Source organism: Pinus tabuliformis, chromosome 5_2 (assembly GCF_031772625.1).
Source record: "Pinus tabuliformis cultivar Carrire ecotype Pingquan chromosome 5_2, CPIR1, whole genome shotgun sequence".
Classification (NCBI taxonomy): Eukaryota; Viridiplantae; Streptophyta; class Pinopsida; order Pinales; family Pinaceae; genus Pinus; species Pinus tabuliformis.
Genome location: NC_142306.1, coordinates 896,143,965 through 896,155,525, shown reverse-complemented (window position 1 = coordinate 896,155,525; position 11,561 = coordinate 896,143,965). Strand labels below are relative to the sequence as shown.

At 34.3% G+C, this 11,561-nt stretch overlaps 1 pseudogene; it reads left to right on the top strand.

The window, feature by feature from the left end:
• Positions 1 to 10,394: 10,394 nt before the first annotated feature.
• LOC149162194 (ubiquitin-conjugating enzyme E2 7 pseudogene) lies at positions 10,395 to 10,897 on the top strand (annotated as a pseudogene).
• Positions 10,898 to 11,561: the final 664 nt, after the last annotated feature.

The window sequence follows — 11,561 nt, the reverse complement described above, 5'->3', positions numbered from 1 at the left end:
CTCATGAGGGTGGGGGTGCAGGGAGTTACTATGCCAACCATATATATGGTTTTCTTATTAACTTGCCGAACCTCGACCCTCATGAGGGTGGGTGTGCGGGGAGTTACTATGCCAACCATATATATGGTTTGCTTATTAACTCCCCCCACCACTACCCTCTTGCCCACCCTCGTGAGCATGGAGGTGAAACCATATATTATATATGGTTTGTGTATTAACTCCCCCACCTCCATGCATATGAGGCTAGACATAAAGATGGAGATGGGGAGTTAATACAAAAACCATATATATGGTTTGCATATTAACTCTTCATACCCCTATTCTCATGAAAATTAAGGTGGGGGAGTTAAGACACACTTTCCTAAATCATTAATAATGATAAATTATAAACACCTTAAATGGTTGGTATGGACATTACATTACAAATAATAAGTTGTAAACACCTTAAAAGGTTGGTATGGACATTACGCTAGAATGAATTATTTATGAGAAGTTTTTAATGGAGTAAGTAATTTCCATGAAAATGCTTAAGTCAAAAAGTTGCCAACGAATGAGGTTAGAGCATAACCATCAATTGACTAATTTGCAGATGAAGGGGCATCCACAAATTTATGAGCTTAACAGATCTCCGCTAGTGGCAAATCATTTTCCACATAACAAATAATTATCTATAATCGGCTCATCAACTTCTTCTTTAATTGTTTTATTATGATTTTTTGGCTAAGTGGTAAATGAAGCATCATCAAAGATTCACATAGTTACACGGGTACTGCTCCCAGGCATTAGAGAGCATGTACCCAAAGCTCCCCCGCTCCTGAGAGCTTGGGAGCTGATCTGAAATGCTCCAAAACTGCTAGGAGCTTCAATGGGTACTTTGGAGCTTTTGTGAGCTTCACTGCAACCGATTTTTGATGTTTAGGGAGCTTCACTGCAATGAATAAGTGCAAACATAGGTGTATTTGACATTGCCAGCTTGGGTGCTGCTTAAACTGATGGAACTGTGTGAAGGGAAGGGTATGCATCTGGGTTTAGATTTGGATATGGGTATGGAACTAAGAGAAACAATCTGTTTATGGAAATCCCTTCTATCCAAATGAAGATGAGGCATCTAGCCAATCCTGATCTTTGTCATTGGAAAGCTATTCATTCTTCTCGTACACGTAGATGGATATAAAAGAATTTAGGAAGATTGTTGGCCATTGGAGAAACCATCATTACTGCCCATGCTGAATGGACAAAAGATGGAATACTAAAGAAAACACAATAGTTGAAATTATGAAATATAAATATTATTAAAAGAAACAATTTTTAATTTAATTTTCATATTTATTTAAATATAAAATATATATTAACTTGGAAATTTATAATTTTATTATACAAACTCTTTTTAAAATAACATTGGATTTAAACTCTATTGTTTTAATTTTTTTAATTACTATTAATATATATTTTATTTTTTCTTATCTCTATTATAATTAGATGTAATATATATAATATTGGTGAGGTTACATCAAGGGAAAAGAATTGAACCATTGACTTAACATATAGCATTGCATGAAATCACCTAATAATTGAGTAATAACAATTTTTTTTCCGGTTTGGGAGTTTTTCATGTTTCTTTGCTTGGAAGGAATTTGATTGAGAAATTGTTGATGGATTAATATTTTGATTTTTTTTGGCAATGTTTCAAAGTTCAATCTTTTACATGTTTCTTTTCAAGATGGAATTTGATTGGCGAGTTTTGGATGGAAATAAATAAATAAATTATTTTATTTTTATTTTTAATATAGTATATTATTGCCGCTCCAAACTTGACGTTTCGTGTAAATTTGGGCAATACTTATAGCCGTGCGGGATACTCGTTTCTGCATATCGGAAGTGCCAACGTACCGGAAACTTGTGCAACATAGGAGATTCACAAGCTTAGAATATATCGTATGGTGGAAAATCATTTTATAAGTAACAAATTATTCTTTATGATTGGCTCATCAATGCCTGCTTTCCATGATTTATCATTATATGTTGACTAATTGGTAGATGAAGCAATAGTAGAGATTCATGAGCACATGTGGCAAATCATTTTCGACATAACCAACATTTTATCTCTGATAGGCTCATCTACTACTTATTTCATAGTTTGAATACTATAGGTTTGTTAACTTTGGAAAAATTCAAACGGGCAGTCACCTAGTGTTGCCTAAATTAGTCAGACCAAGACTCCAATGGTTGGTATTTAATGTTTTGTTTTATGTATTGGTATTTAGAGTTATTTTCAATCAACTTCAACATGTAGAATATAAATACATAGAAAACATAAAATAGCTATCTGCTTTCAACTAGCCTGTAAACCACGATAATCATTTTTAAGAAAATAACGTGACATTAATGAAAGCAGGTTGGCATTCAATTAGATGCTATTACTTATCCATCGAATTCATGAGCTTTGAACCCATAGGTACCCAAGAATGAAATGAAAAATAGATTCCATTTAAATCTCCTTATGGAGGGTAAATTCCAATTAGTTTTGACTTCTGAAAAGGAACCCATGCAGACTATTCCATTGCCGGTAAACTATAAGAACACGTAAGATAGGTATGAGTTATCTGCTTCAACACTTCCCCTTAACAACTAATCTTAATCTCAATCAACTTAGGTCTTTACCAATATGTTCTCCTTTGCAACACATGACCCACTATCAACACAAGCACATCCTAATTAGAAAATTTTACGTTTGGTCTAACTTGGTATTTACAAACGTTCTCAAAATGTTGATTTCCTTATAAAAAAACAACCATCCACTAGAATGCATTAGTAACCAACTCATGAGGGATTCACTCTGGGACCAATAGCATACCAGGTGTGTTCATATTGGGGGATATATGATCCAGATTTAAACAGGAACGCAACAAATAACAGAGATAGCCATAAATACATAGATGTAGCAGAAATAAGACTTCATTTCATTACTGTAAAATACAGAAATATGCGTACAAACATAAATGGAAATAAACTAGCTCGGGCGATGGTAGCTTATCTCTAACAAGGGATGTGAAGGCTAAATGCCTCTGAACTGTGTTACAATGAGGATTGAAGGCCTATTTATTGTTGAGAAACAATGGAAAACCCTAAACATCCAAAAACCTAACCCTAGAAGATGAAATGCCAAACTGTGGGCCTCGTTTGGGTAAATTGGTACATCAGCTTCTCGAGGTCGTAACTTTGGCATACGAACTTCATTTGATGTGTACAATAACTCGTTAAAAATATCTATCTGCGGACTATAACTTTGGGAAAAGCAACATTGGTCGATGACCCATGATTCTCCCGGTTTTCCCAAAAAACGTTGTTTAGGGCCTCAAAACAGCTCTGGAAGTTCACGACCCAAAAAACTGCTAAAAATGGTAAATTGTGCTACAATTAAGCAAATTGAAAAATTGAAAGAGACAGTTGTGGGGTCCAAGTGGGATAGGTGGGTGGCCAAAAAAATCCACCTAGATCAATATATATTGAGGAAAAAATGAGATAATATATGAGCATATAATAGGGGGTAAAGGGCTTTTATATTGGCAGGTATAAAAAATGAAACTCAAAGTTAATAAAAAATATAAAGCGGTATAAAAAAGGTTAATGAGAAAATGGATACTTACAATATCTAGTGAAAGCAGGGGTTTTTAAAATTTCGAAGGGGTATTGGGTTCATATTGGTAAGGGGTTAAATAATGTGATTTTTACAGGTATTTTCCAATATGTTGTCAAAGTAAGGGTATTATTTAGTATGCCACAAACTCAGGTGATATGTCATAAGTTCATTAAGTGAAGCGCCAATGAGCCAACTACTACAACCATTGGTCCACTAGGATGTCCTTTATGCACATGGTTCATTACAACATCATATATTTATGCATGTACATGTACCATTAACTCCCCCTATACTACCTTTATCATCATGGGTTTTTTCAGCTTACCCATGACCCTGCTTTATGTTTTTCACGCTTACCCTCAATAATGCTCCCTATTGTCTTACATCAAACTACTAAGGAACAAAAATACTTGATAGGTATCCCTATCCATATGTTCTCCATCTCTCTCAAAGTTTCAATTCTTCATGATATCCTCATGTGTTTTTTTCTTACCGAGAACAACTCATTAAGTGGTTTTGGATGACCACAAACCCTCACACTAAGTGGTTCCTAGCTGACCACAAACTTTCCTTTGTCATGTGTTTTCTAGCTTAGCACAAACCTACACTACAAGTTGGTTTTTATATTACCATGAACTACATGGGGGTTTATAGTTCCTCATTAAATTTAGATCATCATTGACTCAAGTACATACTATTACAAACTCCACTCATGGAGATGCTAGGCACATAGGTTCTCTAAGAACACTATATCAACTCAAACAAATGACACTATAGACTTGCTTACAAACATAACATGTGACACAGATTACAATATATTCTTGAGTCTATTTCGTGACGCTCACAAACTTTTACTTTCACTTTCCAACATCATTACCTTTCATTCTTATTATCATCATTGCTACCACAACCATTATCACAAGCATGCCACTAGATTTTCATTTTCTTGACTTAGGACTTCCTCACTATGGGCTTCATCATTGAATTTTATTTGACTTCCTCTTTTACTTGCGCACACGAACTTTCCATTTCTTCTTGCAAACAATTGATCATTAATGTGCATATAAAAATAAATCCATCTACCGAGATATATGGGTACCATCTAGTGTACTCACCATTTATTTAGGAATCCTTTTCATATACATGATTCATTACCATATAGATATATCTCAAACTTTGTACAGATCCAGAAGGGTTTAAAATCCACAAACGTTTTTTTAAAATGGACACCTACAGAGTTTGTTGTTTAATTTGTACAAGGTGATTTCTTCCAAGAGGTTGAATACTTTAATGATCAATATCCTTTCAGGAGGACAAACTCCTATTGTGTTAACCATTGTGGGCCAAGTTTCTACCCATATCACTTTATTAAGAGGCAGAAATTGTACAAATACTATTATTCCCTTCAGGGGGACAAGATACCTATTATCTCAAGGTGCCAAGCTATCCAAATTCCTTAAATTGAAGCAATAATAAAAGGGGGATAAGAAACATCGTCTTCATAATAATTTTAGCAAGAAGGGAGAACGAGTTGTATTATCCTCATAGAATTATAGAGTGCCAAAATATTTCTTTGTTGCAATGGCTGAGTTGGGTTCTTGTTCCATTCTATTTTTGATCTTCTAAGTTCTTAGAAGAGGTGTATCCCCTTGGGGGACTAGAATCATCATCTAAGAATAATATGTGCATCATATCCAAGATAATCACACACACACACACATATTAGAACCACATCATGATGAGATGACATGTTCCAAAAAAATCAAAAGCATGATCAAGGGGTGATCAAATTCAAGGCAAGCACATGTGAGAAGTCCATAAATCCTGCCAGCCCAATCATCTAACCAAGAAAAAATTAGGCTTCCCCAACCAAAGACCTCCATAAAAAATAATCCAATGCCATGAAGAGAAAGGGATCTAAGAATATGTATCATGTCAAGTCAGTTCAATGCTCAAAATATATCAACAACAAAATCCCACCACTTTGATGAAAATCTTGAAGTCAAATGGCATATAATAAGGTGTAACAAACATCAACGAACAATTAACAAGTCCAATGCTTCATATGCATAATAGGAACACTATAATTCTTCATAATAAAGTTGCATTGCATACAAAGTAAAAGGCATAACAACTGATATTTTATAATTGTCAGATATTTTCATATGTTGTGCGCGAAATGCACCATAAGAACCTCCCAAAAAAATCTTTTAAAAAATAACTCTTTATAATAAATTATATTTTTTTATACCAGTAACGGTGAATATATTATGATATTTAGGATTGGGAATTACTTGGAGGGGGAGGGGGGCGTGAATTAGTATTTTAAAATTCTTTTTTTTTCTCAACTTATTCTTCTTCTTATGCAGTTTATGATTTATGTTTGTTTTCAATAGTTATTGAATTCATTTTGCAGATTTCAAGGAGAGAGGTTTGAAGATTTGTTTACCAAGAATTCAAAGCATTCACACAACGCGCAAGAATTAAACACATGAACAAACTGGATATAAGTCGAAACCCCGAAGGGATAAAACCATGAACGTTAGGCTAAAATTTATGTGAAGGCAAGATGATACTCCTTATTACATCATATTTTCATAGGCTCCAACCTACAAGATGCTCCTACCTCAAAGGAAGCTCCAACTCCCACAAGTTTTCTATAGGCTACAACCCATAGGAGGCTCCTACCTCAATAGGCTACAACCTGTTCTTTTTCAAGGTGAAACATAGAAAAGAACATAAATTTCTTAATCACAACATCAAGTCACAAATGATGGTTACCTCATATACAATTCTGATGTCAAGTTTTCTACTGAAGTTCTTCTTCTTTTCACTCTTATTCTCTTCTGCTACTGCTCATTAATTCTCTGATGTAGACTCCTTCCACTTAAAAAGAATATCATCCTATTTGATTCCACATTGTATATCTTATAAGAAAGCCCTCTTCTATGTTTGTATTCTTTGGAGGAATATGAAATGAAGCATAGTCTTTTGGACTTCCAAAACTACTCACAAGCTTGTCTTTTCATTTTTAGTCCTAAAACTTATTTGTAATATAAAATAAAGTTGAACTAACAACTCATTCAGTAATAATTACAAGAGAGAAATAAGATTTGGATTATCTTCATTTTTTGTTGAAACAAATATATGTATTTCAGCTTTTGTCTCAATGTTTAGCCTTCACATTGATTAGCACAACCTCTGCACTTCACATCACTTTCAACCTTTTATATTGAGCATTCAACATTTATGTACACTTTCCGTTCAACATAAATGATCACCAATGTGCTTAGTGACATCAATAACATTTATGATCAACATTAATCATTAGCTTAACTTGACATCAATGCTAATATTGCCAACAATCTCTGCCTTTGGCATTGATGGCAACTCATTTATCCTCCTCCTTTTGTCCTGAAGATATTTCTCATTGTTGCCTATAACCTCTCCTTATTTTTCCTTGTTTCTCATAACCTCTGCTTACCTCCCCTTTTAACATCGGAAATGGGTTATAGATGTCGTGTAGCCTATAAAAGAGTCCTTAGTGTAGTTGTCATCATTTCTTTAATGTTTTAAACTTGCAATGTATTATTCTGCATCATTGACGAAATGCTACTATAGATGGCTTATTAGAGCTCCTCCATATTGAATGAATGTTGCTCCAAAGTGAACGCCCCTCTATAAACATATAAACATTGTAAGAGGAGTGCAAAATATTGTTGTGAGAACACTCTGAAAGCAAGAATACTGTTGAGAGAACACTTTGTAAGGAAAACATAGTATGTATGAGAAATGCATGATGATTCATTAGGGAAATTATGAGGTCTAAAATGGGCCTCCTAAGAAAAACGTACAACCAAAATAAATTTATAATAACCAATAGGATTCAAGATGACGGTGTCAACCATGGTGGGTGTTTCATGATTTTTGGAGTAAAAAAGTAAAAATAATAAAATAATAAAACTACCTTTTCAACTCGTATTTTCAACGTGTCTCCCTAAGGTTTTACTCAAATTTCGAGCACGAGTACTCACTAGATGCAAAATTTAATTCATCGTCCAAGGAGTACCCATGTTTCATACTTTTGATGGACCCTGCTACACGAAAAATCATAAATACATGAAACAACATGATTGCAGCCACAATTTTTCATGTATTTCTCATCTTTTGTGTAGCAGGGTCCATCGAAAGTATGCAACATGGGTACTCCTTGGATGAGGAACCAAATTCTACATCCAACGAGTGTTGTCTCTCGAAATTTGAGTAAGCCCATACGGAGATAAGTTGAAAATACGAGTTGAAAAAATAGTTTTTTATTTTTTCCCTCTAAAATTTGATGATGTAATATAATATTATTTTATTATTTCCACTATTATTTTATATTTTCCTTAGGAGGTACATTTATACCTCAAAACTCCCCTAATGTAACCCAAGAATTCAGATTTTCTTCTAGTTTCGAGTACAGACAAAACGGCCCCTCAACAATCTTATTGAATTTGTGTTTAAGATGTTGGCTTGTAGCAATTTAAAAATCTCCAGTCCCCAAGACAATAGATCTATTTTCAAGTGTGTTTTTAACAATGTCCTTAACTTGAGCGATAGTATAATCATTATGTCCTTTTATTAAAAATGTACATGAGTGGGAAAAAGAAAAAAAAAATACTTTACTTCCCCTAGGACATGCTCATATACAAGCCCAACTCATCCAAGAACATTAGGACTCATATCATCAACAAAATTGATAGCTACTCACCATGCTAAAACCAATCTCTCCACCCTTACTTCAACAACTTTTCAAGCCCAACTCATCCAAGAACATTAGGACTCATATCATCAACAAAATTGATAGCTACTCACCATGTTAAAACCAATCTCTCCACCCTTACTTCAACAACTTTTCATCACTGCTTAGAAAACATAAGTTTTCCATCTCCTTTCCCAATGTAGTTGGTGAAGCTGGTTGCCCATGTGTCTGCGATAACATTGGGATGTGAGCATATTTGTGTGCTAAATTCCATATGGTATCAATTAACTGATTCATACTAAACAATATAACTAGAACTAGAGCCTCACAGAACATCAAAGAATGAGCTAAATAATTGATGTCCTCAGATGTGCAAGAAAAATAGATAAATTCCATTACCTTGACATCATGATTTTACACATTCTCAACCCTTTTGACTTCAAGAGGATCCCGCATATTAAATTTCCTCACAATATCTTCTAGATATAATTTGGTTTCATTGTTTAAGTTTGAAACTTCACCGATTTCAGGAATTTTAGATAACTTTAGTAACCACTGAACCTCAACAATAACACGATACCTAATAAGACCATATTCATTCAAAATAGGTCTCAATTCCTTAACTTTCCTTGCGTATCATCAATCTAGAGGTGATATCGTCATCAACTTAGACAACTCAAGGTTGAAAATATTGCTTCAGCTCTTCATTGACAAGACTTTTGATTGTGTAGCTACTGTGTTTCTCATTGTGATGTTTGGCACACACTTTACCATGTTTGACCTATGTTGTGATATTGCACCATTTAATGTGAGAACTCAAAATTAAAGCACGACAACTTTGATATGTAATTTTTTTCTTTTAAAATGACCTTATGCACCTCTCCTCTTTCATGCATTTGTGTTAAAATAGATATGTCACATTAACTCCTCCATTTCATGGTCCTTTAGAAGGTAAAATGACACCTAGCATTCACAATTTTGTTATTCGAGAAAGCACTGTCCTTGTGATCTGCAAGAGAGAATTGTGTAACTTATATTTTGCCAATGCATTAGTGATCCCTACTTTTAATCATGCTATCACACTCCAAAATCATAGTGGAAGACCATCTCCCTTACTATAATGTGTTGGTGTGATTATAAACTTATGCAACAACAATTTATGGTCTCATCACATTCACATGTATTGATATAATAAATTATCGTTGCAACATATTATTTTCCTCACATGTTACCATAAAATATTATTTTTCGCTTAGATGTGGCTTGTGATTTTTGTAATTCTATTGGTGTACGCACAACTTATGGTTTTACTTCAATGGTTTTAGTTGCATTCCTTTGTAACCATTAAAACATCACCTTCACAACAATTCAAATATATTTCTTTCTTAAATATAATATTCTTTGCGCCACCGATATACAATAACATTGCTCTTATAAAATTTGAGGCATCGCTATCACGCTAACGTTACATAGCACTATCATTATGTTGATTCCAACTACCACAATGATACATAGCACTATCATTAAGATGATTCCAACTACTACAACTACAAGCTAATTCAGACACGTTTCTGGTACCAAGTGACATTCAAAAAGATGGCATCAGATGAGATTAATTTGGCATGCATCCATATAGATTAATTTGACATGCATCCATGAGATTAATTTGCTTGCATACACACGCATCCACGTAGCCTCGAGTCCCTGTCCATGCATACACGCATTACGTTCATTTTTCAGTCCCCAGTGTGATTCAATCAACTCGCACATGTCGACTACCCTAGTTCATAGAGACACAACTGGCTAGACTCCCTTGATTTTCAGAGAGTTGAATCATCCCAAATCTCTGCATACTTACCCTGCCATCGATGCATAGTAGCAGCCTTATCTCTGTGACATTTTAGTGATTCGCATCTATTTTTTCTGGAGATAGATATCGCTCCCCTGAACAAAGGAAATATTTCATGGAATTCAAGGATTTAGAGGACGCAAAAGCGTTGGATGTCAAGAATGTGATATTTCCAAGAAAATCTTCTATTGAAAAGACAACTGAAAGAACTATCGAGGTATCCATTGGATGGTTTCTAAGCTATACTTGTAGACGACTCAAATGTTTTTTAATGGAATGTGACAATTATTGGACCTTTGGATAAAATCTATGAAGGTGGATATTATAATGTGATCATGACATTTCCACCTAACTACCCAAAAATTCCACCAACAATCACGTTTATATCAGAAATGTGGCATCCAAATGTTTATCAAGATGGACGTGTTTTCATTTCTATCCTTCACCCACCCGGTGATGATCCAAATGGCTATGATTTTCCAAGTGAACGGTGGATGTTGTCCACACGATTGAAACCATTCTCTTGACCATCATATCAATGATTTCTAATCCAAATTGTGAGTCACCTTCCAACATTGATGCAGTGAAGGAAGGATGGGAGCATGGAGATGAATTCAGGAAGGTCGTCAGTCACATTGTTAGGAAATCACAAGAAATGTTATGAGACTTAATAATTATCCTCGAAATTTGAACTGCATTCTTTGGAATGATGGCAAGTTATTATAGCACCAATAATCCATACGTAAGAATAATATTTGAACACAGTTGTAGTAGTCGCACCATAATAACTTGATATCTACCTGTATTAAGAATGCCAACGGCAATGCATAATATCCATACCAACGCCAACAAAAAAAACTTAATTCTTATGTAACTAAATAATAAATGATTAATGTTGCTACAAAGTAATTAACGTTGAGGGAATCAAATACAATTTATCCAATAGAAATGCTGCCATTATATGATCGCTACATATAATTATTCCTCTGCACACAATTATTCCACTACAAAATTATTCTATTGCACACAATTGTATGGTGTTGTCTTTTTGTACCTGACACCTCTACTCCTGTCAAATTTTGACCTTCATAATTGCAATAAAATCGTACCTTTTTTTTCCATGCTTTACTTTCCTTTTCACTATTGGTACCTTATCATGATAAATAGAAATCATTCTGAGTGCTTTGTTCTGTTTGATGGATGCCAATTTTCTTCTTTATGCTTACTTTCTTTGATTACTTGATCTTTTATGTATTTCCTCCCCTTTGTTTTTCTTTGAAGATTTTCATTCAGGAAAATGATCAATGCTTAGTGATGCCCTTTTCAAT